The sequence below is a fragment of the Triturus cristatus genome, chromosome 1_2 (genome assembly GCF_964204655.1).
Source record: "Triturus cristatus chromosome 1_2, aTriCri1.1, whole genome shotgun sequence".
In the NCBI taxonomy this organism is placed as follows: Eukaryota; Metazoa; Chordata; class Amphibia; order Caudata; family Salamandridae; genus Triturus; species Triturus cristatus.
The window spans coordinates 558,906,851-558,918,816 of NC_140580.1; the positions used below are offsets into that span (position 1 = coordinate 558,906,851).

The following is an 11,966-nucleotide window of genomic DNA, read 5'->3' on the forward strand; positions in this document are numbered from 1 at the left end:
GGCCTCCGGGCTCATGCAGATTTAAGCACGCCTGTTCCTTTTGGGCCTCTCCTGTCCTCACATCCTGAATCCAAATGCTTTAAAAAGTCAAAGGAAAAAGGGGGGAAAAAGCAAGAATGAGCACTGCAAAGGCACCAAACCGGGAAACTCGGGCACGCCGCATCTACGGCGGTTGATGCCGGTCCCTTATGCCGTTGAGGGGCGGGGCTGGTGACGGCGGCGATGACGCAGCCGGCACCAGTCCTGAACTCTCCTCCTGATTGCTTAGCGAGCTGGATGCCCCTGAGCACACAAGTGCTTCCGGGGCCGTGGGACGCGGGACGCGGGGTTATGACGGATCTTGCCGGTCACAGCAGGTTGCGAGCTGACACTTTAAAGAACCCCACAGAGGGGCGAGACAGTCTCTTTTCTCGCTGCTCCGCACACTGAAGTCTATTCCGACAGAAATTCTTAAATATGTTTTTTATCCTTTAAAAAATACAGCCAGGGTTTTCTGACCCCTAATCCAAGATATCTCTCCAATATATCTCTTCTCGGCCTATTGGCTAAGATCAAGTGTAGCATCTGTTCTTATCAATCGCTAATCAAAGACATTAGTTGATTCTATTCTATGCCTCTGGGGAAAGGGGGGTTGGTTCGGGGTACCCAGGGAGCCATTGATGGTGAAGGAATGTCATCTTGGGAGTGGGGGACTCGACAATACCTTGCCATATTACTCCTCACTAAAGCTCCCTCTCCGATAAGGACAACAGCATTGATACCATGGTTGAATAAATACAGTTGCCCAAACACAGCCCAGATTCTTTTGGAAGGCTTCAGGGATGGTTTTAGGATTCCTGCACCTGGGTACCTAGGGGTCTCTTACTGCTGCAATCAGAAATCTGTAAGGTCCAACAAGGCGGTAGCGGCAGCCAAGATTATGGAGGAGCTGAGGCTGGGGAGGGTAGCTGGCCCATTTGATACTGTACCGGTAGAAGGTTTTGTTTGCTCACCGCTGGGGGTGGTGCCAAAAAATGACCCAAGAGATGAAGAACCAGAAACTTTTGGACCTGGCGGCGCAGAGTACGCCTTAATCTCCTGGGTTCTCCTGCTTAGCTACACAGAGACACGGGGACACTCTGTCGGCGTAAAAGATTAGATTTATTAGCTGCAGCTAGTACAGTTGTCCCAGAAGTACACGAGGTAGGTTCTCAGGAGACTGCCACTTCACTCCGTGGCGCACAATCTTTTATAGCACATATGTAAAATATACATTAACCAAATACACACCCAGAACATATAAGAAAGAGCCAATAAGAAAAGTTGGAAAACAGGACAGAACCAATAGAAAAGGTTTGAAAACAAAGTATCGGATGACTCGAAGAAGCCTTTCCTCCAACTGTGTTTGTCATCCTCCCCACGAGCTAATTCATTAACTGATCCGCAACTAACTTGCAGGTGGCGAGATACGTTTGTGTGTGTTGGAGGACAGTTGTGAAACGAGAGAATGCTAGCAGAGGACAGCGAAGGCCAGACGATAAGATAAAGTCAGAGGAGAATAGTGTGAACCAACAGATAGTTGAGACGGGGATTAGAAAAACCAGACAGGGATTAGTGTATTCGGCCAGTCCTAACACCAGCTTTGCAAATAGAGGCAGAAGGCTTATTTTGACACAAAGCTGCAGAAAAAGCAGAAAAAGACTTCGATCGTCGTGCTGCCTGAGTGAGGGCAACACAAAATGGCGGCGGAGCACAAAATGGCGGGTCGATACGATCACAATCGAAAATCGAAGTTCCTCAGACCCTCCTTTTGCCAGAACTCAGGCAAGATACACAGACTCACATTTAATCTGAGTCAATGTCGATGGCCATAAGGTCATCGAGCTGTTGCTGTAGCATCATTCTGATATTCTCTATTCTTTGTGACTTGGGTTTAGGGATGCACATTGTAGCACAAAGGTCGCAGATGCGGGGCCACAGTGCATACAAAGGCAACAAGAGAATATGATGGCTAAAACTACTCCAAGGAATGTCAATACCTTCCAACCCCATTTGGACAGTAGTCCCCAAAACCATTCTAATAATGACCAATCTCCTTCGTCTTGATGAATCGACTCAGAGATTATATGTAACTTAGAGATAGCTTGGTATACTGTCGGAGCGTCATTAGGTATGAAAATACAGCAACTTGACCCGATCAATTTGCATACTCCACCACGGTCTGCAAGAACAAAGTCTAAGGCAACTCGGTTTTGTAAAGTCATAAGACGATCTGCCTGTAGTTCTGCCGTGAAATTACTTAAGGCTCCTACAGTGATGTCTATGGTGGTTTCTACGACACGAACCAGTTGCCTTATATTTCTGCTGTTGGCCATTGGACCCCAAAAAGGAAGAAATCCTTTGAGGAAATCTCCTCCCTCTTATCCTGCTGTGTCCTTGGAATTAATAATCCCTCTGCCATATCTGTTTCGATGATGATTTGCAGAAGCGGTGTATGTAGGGGGAAGAAGGAAAGCTATATAGCAGGTACCGGAAAAACCAGTTGGCAACCACATGTAAGCCCTATTATAACAGATGAAATATGTACCCTGAGATGGTACTAGAGGCGGTGAATTCTGAGAGGAGTAGACGTATGTGTGGGAACAGCTATTTCTTTGTACGGTGTCAGCAGACTGACCATATATCTGTAAACAGAAATTGCCCTGATGTGGTATAGTCCAAATCGGTGGAGATTTTCCTTGTTTAATTTTATCACCAAGGCTAGTGACGTAATGGGTGACGTTCCAGTTAGTGTACGCTTTCCTTTCGTCAACGGAGATCTTACTATTTTCCATGATTTAAGCCATAGCTACCATTCCCTTTATCAACGAACTATGACTAAAATCCGGACCACCAATATGTGAACTAACGGATCGTCTGAATTTGCTTTGATAGGCATTGGAGAAGATAACAAAATAAGCCCAAGCAGAACCTTCATAGGAGAACGGAAGGACTAAATACGGCATTCCTTTTTCTACGGTATGTGGCATAAGTCCACACACCCAACAGTCAGTTGTATTGATCACTAATTGGTGTTGATGTAACAACTGGACAAATGAGTTATTATAATATTCAGTTCTCCTAGTGAGTTCATGTTGAGGAAGTGTATGAAATAGATGTGGAGAGACAGTAGAAGAAGACGAAGAGGTAGAAGGAGAGACAACTTTTCGCTGCAGAGCAATAACAATCCAATTTATACACGCCAAAAGAATACACAATAATATAACAATACCACAACGACTATACATTTCTTTACAATGATTCTTTTTATCTTTACTTTCTCTTTTGTCTAATGTAGTCTCCATCTTTCTAAGTGGATGCTCACGGCAATCTTCCTCAATCACTTAATCACGATTGTCTGCCGTCCTATGACACTGCAAGTCCTGCAGGCCTATTGCCACTACTCAGGTCGCAACTAAGACTCCTACCGTGACCTTGCAACCTGGACAGAATACTACATAGGAGAAATAAATCTTAAGTGTTCTTTAGTCTAGACCTTAGGTTATAGTGTTCTTTATCAGGTGTAGTTTGGTCTTGGAACAATGTTCGCGGATTGGTTGTATTCAAGCGACGATGTGGTGGTATTGCTTCCTGGAGAATGTCGTCATCCTCTTTCTCAGACAATGTTCCAATCAGACGTGCATCACTAAAAGGTACGAATCGTGGAACTTTTTCACTTTCAGAGTCACCAATACCCCTACGAACCCACTGATCGAAGGGCAAAGGCAAAGGAACCTTCTTGCAGTGCACGCCGTGAATCCAATTTTTCTTTCCTTCGACTTTTACTGCTGTTCTCGTGGTGAGCAAAACCATTCGGGGCTCTCTCCACCTGGGTTCCAAATTTTTCGTCCTTTGGAAATTCTTTGTGCAGACCCAGTCACCTGGCCGAATGGAATGACCTGGGTCTGTGGAAACCTCCGGCAAGGCACTCTGAACCTGTTGATGGAGAACACGCAATTTAGTCGTAAGGTCATGCAAGTAGTCAATCAACATTGGATATGGTAAGTCTGAGTATTTCTTAGGGCGAGGGACTCCCCATACATTAGCCGGGCGTCCAAAAACCACTTCGTAAGGGCTAAGTCCCAAACGAGAGTGTTCTGCAGTTCTGGTGGACAGAAGAGCCAATGGTAAAGCATCGGGCCAATTAAGTCCTGTACTAGCCTGAACTTTCGCTAGTTTTAGCTTTAAAGTTCCGTTGTAGCATTCTACTAAACCCGCTGACTGTGGATGATTTGCGGCATGAAACTTTTGCTTGATACCAAGACCCGCACAAACTTTTTGCATGACTTGGCCCACAAATTCGCTCCCATTGTCACTCCAGACAATGCGCGGCAAACCAAACCTGGGGAAAAATTATTTTAGTAGAACTTTAGCTGTGGATAAGGCTGTGTTGTCTTTTAGAGGGTATGCTTCTATCCATCTTGAAAAGGCGCATACTACCACCAGAACGTATTTGAGGTTGTTGCATCGCTCCATATGAATATAATCGATCTGCAATTCTGCACACTTTGGGATTCCTTCATTCTGCCACACCGGAGCCAGAAGCTTACATATACCTTTCGCACTTAAGTGGGCTGGACCATGCGCCATAGTGACCACTGGCATCACATAAGCGTCTGGCAACAGCCAACGTTGGTGCTCAGACAATTCCACCCAACATCCCATCTCATCCAACATTCCTGTACTTTCTTTCCACTTGCTCAATTCTTTCTCTGTAGCCTCTTTCTGAATCGCTCTTACACTTTCCACTGTATCCTCATACATTCCTCTCTCTCTAACCCAATTCGCAGGACCCACAACATACATTCGACTTGTAGCATCTCTCGCTGTCTTTTTCGCTACTTCATCCGCAAATGCATTTCCTCTACCAACATCGTCAGTAATCCTCTTGTGCGCACTACACTTTACAATTGCTATCTGGGCAGGCAAAGAAAGTGACTCAAGAAGATCAGTCACTAATTGACCATGTTGTATTTTAGTGCCATGAGAAGTAAGGAATCCCCTCTCTTTCCAAAGATGTCCAAAATTAAACGCTATAGCAAAGGCGTATTGACTGTCGGTGTACACGTTCACTCTCTTTCCTTTTGACAACACACATGCTCTCGTTAAAGCTATCAGTTCTGCTGCTTGAGCTGAATTGTGTCTGATACGTGCGGTTTCCACAACTGTATGTAAAGTAGTAACAGCATAGGCTGAAACTGTATCTCCATTAGGAAGCTTGAAACAAAAACCATCCACCCATAGAATTCCATCCGGATTTTCTAGCGGCATATCTTTCAGATCAATTCTTCCTTTTGTCTCTTCCTCAGTACGGAGGAAACAATCGTGATGTTCTTGGTCATCTTTGTCTACTGGAAGAGGCAACAAAGTAGCTGGATTTAAAGTATTACATCGTTTGATGTGCACGTGACTAGCAAAAAGCGTCAACTCATATCCAGACAAACGGGCACTCGTAAGATGCTGCGTTTTTGTTCGGTTTAATAAGGTATCCACTGCATGCGGCACCATAACAATAAGTGTGTTACCTAACACTATTCCAGCAGACTGTCGAATAGAAATCGCTGCTGCTGCTGTTGCTTTGAGACAACTAGGTAATGCTTTAGCTACCGGATCTAACGTAGCCGAAAAATATGCACATGGCCGCTGTTTGTCTCCAAATCGCTGCGTGAAAACTGACAACGCACACCCTTCTCTTTCATAAACGTAGAGCGTGAAAGGCTTACTGTAATCAGGAGTACCCAATACAGGAGCAGAATACAGCGCAGTACGCAAGTCAGTGAAACTCCTCTGACATTCGTCAGTCCATGGAAGGGGCTGTGGTGTATCTTTCAAAGTGAGTGCCAACAAAGGCTTGGCCAACAGAGAGAAGTTAGGGATCCACTGCCTACAATAAGAAGTAATACCCAGAAAAGCACGTACCTCCCTTTGTGTGGATGGCACAGACATTTGTGCAATCGCCTGAATTCGTTCTGGGGTTAATCGTCATCCCTCCTTTGATAGGAGATGACCCAAATAGGTAACCTCTCGACGAACATATTGTAGTTTTGAAGGTGAAACCTTATGATTTAGATTAAATAGATGGCGTAACAATGCAACAGTCACATCTTTGCAAATATCTTCTGAATCAGCAGCAATCAACAAGTCATCCATGTATTGGATAAGAGCAGCACCAGACGGCAAATGAAAAGCACCAAGATGACATTTTAAGGCTTGACTGTAAATAGAGGGACTTTCACAATAGCCCTGAGGTGCGCGCTTAAACCGGAAGCTTCGGCCTCCAAGAGAGAAGCCAAAAATATCCCTACTCTCTTCAGCAATGGGAATATTAAAGAAGGCATTCTTTAGATCGATAACAGAAAACCAAGTCGCTGTGGAAGGTATCATCGTCAACAAAGCAGTGATATCTGGGACTACGGGAAATTGTGGTACAACAATTTTGTTTACCTCCCGGAGATCAATTACGAAACGATATACAGGAGGCTGAGAAGGATCAGTGCGTTTAAGAACAGGAAGAATAAGACTGTTGTATATGTTACCTCTCGTTTCCTCAACCACACCCTTCTGAATCAAATCATGAATGATTTCCAGAAGCGCTTTTTCACCTTCAGTAGAAATTCTAGATTGCGGAATACGTGGCAATTCAGCATTAGGCTTAAGAGTGACAACATAAGGTGGAATCTCAAGACAACCCACATCGTTCGGACCCGTGGCCCAAAGTGTCGCCGGAAGAGAAAGCAATTCAGGTGGAAACTGATCTTTGGACAAATACATTGGGGAAATCAGTTTCTGTCCTAAAGTAAGATGTACACCAGAAGGAGAACAATATATCGTAGCATGCATCCTTTTTAATAAGTCCAAACCCAACAGATTTTCACCACAACCATTCGTCAAAAGAAGTGAAGCTTCCAAATCATAAGGGCCAATTGAAATAGGCAAAGGGCAGGAAACCGGATTACGAACAGGGGCACCAGAAAATCCTACAGAAACATTCGTTAAGCCAGACAAAGGTGCCCCAGGGAGTTTGGAATGAATGATAGAACTTCTCATCGCACCAGTATCTAGGAGAAATGGCTCTGAAACACCCATTGTAGTGACATTAACATAGGGTCCATTCTGATCTACTGGAATCGACACAACTCCCTTGCTTTGTCCATGGCTGTCCTAGTTAGTATGAAGACTTTCATTCTCGCCTTCAACATAACAGTCCTCATTATAATACTGTGTAGTCCTAACATTTTGCTGATCAAAATAATTTACGGAATTAGGAAGAGGAAGGGAACGTTGTTCTTGAGTCGACATACCTCGACCTCGACCTCTGTTTGCTGACTGGAGGCCAGCACGACCTCGTGGAGCAGATAATGCTCCATTGCGCTGCAATAAAACCGGACAACTACTTTTAAAATGACCTTCTTCTCTACAATAGGCACATTGATTAGGTCCTAACAAAGGTCGCGGAATATATGGCTCAGGTTTTTGATACAACCTCTGAAACTGCGGAGGCTGTTGAAACTGAGGCTGAACATAGCTAGGAGAATAAGCTTGTTGCAAGAGAACCTTTGTTTTCAATTCTTTCGCCTTTTCCTCTTGCTTTTCTCTTTCTTCTTTATCTCTATTTTCATAATATTGTGCAGTAGCTAATATCTGGGCAGAAAAAGAAACAGCCCATGAACTTTCAGAATCTTTCAATTTGTGTGACAACTCAGGAAGCAAATTAAATACAAATTTGTCCACAAATAATCGCTGACCACCCTCTGTAGCCATATCTTGACCACTGTGATCAATAAATGTCTCTTCAAAACGAGTAAAGAAATCAGAGACACTCTCATCTTTCTTTTGTTTGCATGCTGCTAATTTATCCCAGTTAACTCTCAAGGCAGGCATCATCGTTTTCATTAATGTAATAATCCTACCAGGGAGTTCTGAAATTAAAGCATCAGGCTTAGCACCACCCACTTGAGCTGCATCTGTGGCAATTATAGCAGCCCAATTACCACCTAATGCTTGAGCATGATCCTCTCTACGAATCTTAGCCCATAATGCTTGCAGAACTACATTTCCCATCAACATATCAATATCAGCTAGATTCATGATGCAAGCATCAATCGTCTGTGATAATTCTTTACAATAACCTGCAGGATTCTTACGAGGATCCGGTAGAGTCTGCTTAAGAGCTAAAACTTCAGATCGTTTCCATGGAACATGTACCCATATACGTTGGAAATGAGCAGGAATAGCTGGAATATTACCTTGGGCCGCAACTTCCTCCTTCCAAACTGGAGGAACCTCTCTCATGGGATAATTTTTCAGTGTCAGTCTAACCGACGGATCGGAATCAAGGAAAGTCTGAGAGGACAACAAGGATCTATAGGAAATAAGTGTCCTTACAGCTTTCTCAACCTTAGAACCCACAACAAGTCCTTTGTCGAAATCAGTCTGAACATCTAACAGATTTTGTGGAATCGGACTCGAATTCACATCCTCCCATTCTTTAATGAGAGTATCGCACATTACATTAAAAACATATCTTTGCGTAGGCGCATTCCATTGTGAGAAAGTAGACATAATATCAGGCACACTATACTGGGGACCCCTCTTGATCCATTTACGTGTGAGAGAGTCCAACCTTTCTCGTTCTTCAGAATCTGGGAACTGACTACGAGATTGTCTTCGAGCAAAAGATACATTTAAAGCTTCAAAGAAAGGAGATAGAATACCAGTGACGGTGTCCGTAAGACGCTTACGCACAGACGGAGAATTGGACATAAGAATAGGGGACAAGGTATTAGGCGAACTAGTGGAAGGAGAACCGGTAATTGCAGGAGGAGCAGAAGGCAAAGGAGATTGAAGATCAGGAGATGAGGGCAAGGTAGTTGAAGTTAAAGGCAAAACTGGTAGAGGCGGAGATACTAAAAGGGGCAAAGGCGGAAGAGCCGGAACAGGCGGAGGTACTGCTGGCAGCTGAATAGGCTGTAACAACTGGGGTGCATTAGTACCTTGTGCATAGGGCGGAGGCAACCTCAATAAATGGGACATTAGGGGATCTTCTTCTAAATCTTTCTTGTTATCGGAAGGGGAAACAGGCAACACCGGATAACATTTATCTATCGCCATATGATGCTGTCTTTCTGAAATTTCCACTGTATTATTAATTTCATCATCTTTGAATTGTTGGGCAGCCTGTATAATTGTCATACCCTGTGCTTTCCTATCTCGTTTTGCTTGCTTAATTTCTCTCTGTTTGGCTTCCTTACGCCAAAGGCGGAAAGAGTCAAACACTGCCGGCCGGGCTTTTCTTTTTAATAAAACTGCTTCCAAACTATCTAGCACATCAGAATCGAAACTACCATTTTCTGGCCATTTTAAAACACCATCTTTCTTCGTGTATCGGGTCCATGCCTTGTTAAAGGCAATGGGGCCAACACCATGTTTAGAATAGAGCTCATATGTGGCAGTTCCAACCGAAGGAATCGGACAAGAGTCCTCAAGCCGGGAATCCCTATTACAACCAAAGCAACAAAGTTTTCCAAACTTAGTCAGACCAGGCATCTCGTGATTTCACCTGACTGTTCACAAACTTCAAGGGGGTAAAACTCAGTTTACGCAGCACAAATGCACTTACCCTTGGCTTCGGGTATTGCAATAGTCGAATCTAAGGACCAAAAGGAACTAAGGAACAAAGGACAAAAATTGTGGGCGTGACCCACGAAATACTTAACTAAGGACGTCTTCTTACGCCAACAGACGCCCGTCTATCGTCTCGCCTTACCATACATCATCAAAGGAAGGGCCAAGGCAGGGGGCGGCAGTAAGGGCAGCAGTCGTTAGTAGCCGTCAGGAAGGAGTAACCGCGCTGAAAAAGACCTTCGGACCACTTTCGACATACAGGGGTCGCTTGACGTGGCTCGCGATTCCTCCAGAATTTTCTTGCGGGGTTCCTCACGACCTTCGGACAGAACCGGTACCACTGAAGCCGCCCCACGTTGGGCGCCAGTTGAAGAACCAGAACCTTTTGGACCTGGCGGCGCAGGGTACGCCTTAATCTCCTGGGTTCTCCTGCTTAGCTACACAGAGACACGGGGACACTCTGTCGGCGTAAAAGATTAGATTTATTAGCTGCAGCTAGTACAGTTGTCCCAGAAGTACACGAGGTAGGTTCTCAGGAGACTGCCACTTCACTCCGTGGCGCACAATCTTTTATAGCACATATGTAAAATATACATTAACCAAATACACACCCAGAACATATAAGACAGAGCCAATAAGAAAAGTTGGAAAACAGGACAGAACCAATAGAAAAGGTTTGAAAACAAAGTATCGGATGACTCGAAGAAGCCTTTCCTCCAACTGTGTTTGTCATCCTCCCCACGAGCTAATTCATTAACTGATCCGCAACTAACTTGCAGGTGGCGAGATACGTTTGTGTGTGTTGGAGGACAGTTGTGAAACGAGAGAATGCTAGCAGAGGACAGCGAAGGCCAGACGATAAGATAAAGTCAGAGGAGAATAGTGTGAACCAACAGATAGTTGAGACGGGGATTAGAAAAACCAGACAGGGATTAGTGTATTCGGCCAGTCCTAACACCAGCTTTGCAAATAGAGGCAGAAGGCTTATTTTGACACGAAGCTGCAGAAAAAGCAGAAAAAGACTTTGATCGTCGTGCTGCCTGAGTGAGGGCAACACAAAATGGTGGCGGAGCACAAAATGGCGGGTCGATACGATCACGATCGAAAATCGAAGTTCCTCAGAGAGTCCCTCTTAATCCATAACTTTTCCGTCCCCAGGGGCCAATCATTGAATGATGCTATTGATGGGGCCCTATACACTGTGAAATATACATCGCTGGATCAGGCGATAAAAGTGCTACAGAGGCTGGGACCAGGCACATTGCTGGCAAAGTCTGACACAGAATTAGCGTTTCGCTTACTGTCGGTACACCCACAGGATTTCCATTTGTTGGGTTTTCAATTGGAGGGGAGATACTACATGGACAAGTGCATGTCCATGGGGTGCTCTGTCTCTTGCTCCCACTTGGAAAATGCAGCTCTTTCCTTGAATGGGTTTTCAGGCAGGTGTCAGGGCCTCAGTGGGAGCTACATTACCTGGATGATTTCCATTTCTTGGGTGCTCCGGGTTCTCAAGAGTGGGGCAGGGTTTTACAGGCCTTTTGCGCACTCAGGTGCGAATTAGGGGTCCCTCTGGCGCCAGGACAGACAATAGGGCCAGTCATGGAAATTGAGTTTTTGGGCATAGAACTGGATTTAGTGAATGGGGTATCATGACTCCCACAGGGGAAAGTGGTGGCTTTCACCTTAGCGTTGCAGGAGTGCCTGAGCAAGGAAAAGGTCACCTTGCATCAGCTACAAAAAACAGTGAGACAGCTTAACTTTGCACTAAAAATCATTCCCGTGGCTCGCCCATTTTCATGTACCATTGCACAGGCAATGTCGGTCTTAAAGGAAAAGCACCACCACACTCGGTTTTCCGGCGAGGTCTGGCAGGATATGCAAATTTGGATGGCATTCCTGCATGATTTCAGTGGCACTGTGGTGTGGCCCAGTCCCTCTAGGTCGAGCCCGGAGCTAGGCCTAATCACAGACGTGGCAGCAAGTGAGGGTTTTGGTGCTGTCATGGGCCCGGCATGGTCACACAACATTGGCCGCCATGGTGGCTGGAGTCTGGCCTAACAGGTAACATTGAGTTTTTAGAATTGTTCCCATTTTGGTGGCACTAACCGTCTTGCCAGAACAGTTTTGCAATCAAACTGTGTTTTTTTGGTCTGATAACATGTCGGTAGTGGAGTGCATTCACCATCAATCAGCTAATTGTAAAATGATGCTGCGGTTGATGAAGGAAATTATACTCCAATGCATGAGACTGAATGTACTGTTTAGGGCCAAACATGTCCCCGGAGTGCTGAATCACGCTGCTGATGCTCTGTCTTGTTTTA

The 11,966-nt window shown here is 44.9% G+C and overlaps 1 pseudogene; it reads left to right on the plus strand.

Annotated features, from left to right (window-relative positions):
* Window positions 1-525: 525 nt before the first annotated feature.
* Window positions 526-612, plus strand: LOC146867624 (U2 spliceosomal RNA; annotated as a pseudogene).
* Window positions 613-11,966: the final 11,354 nt, after the last annotated feature.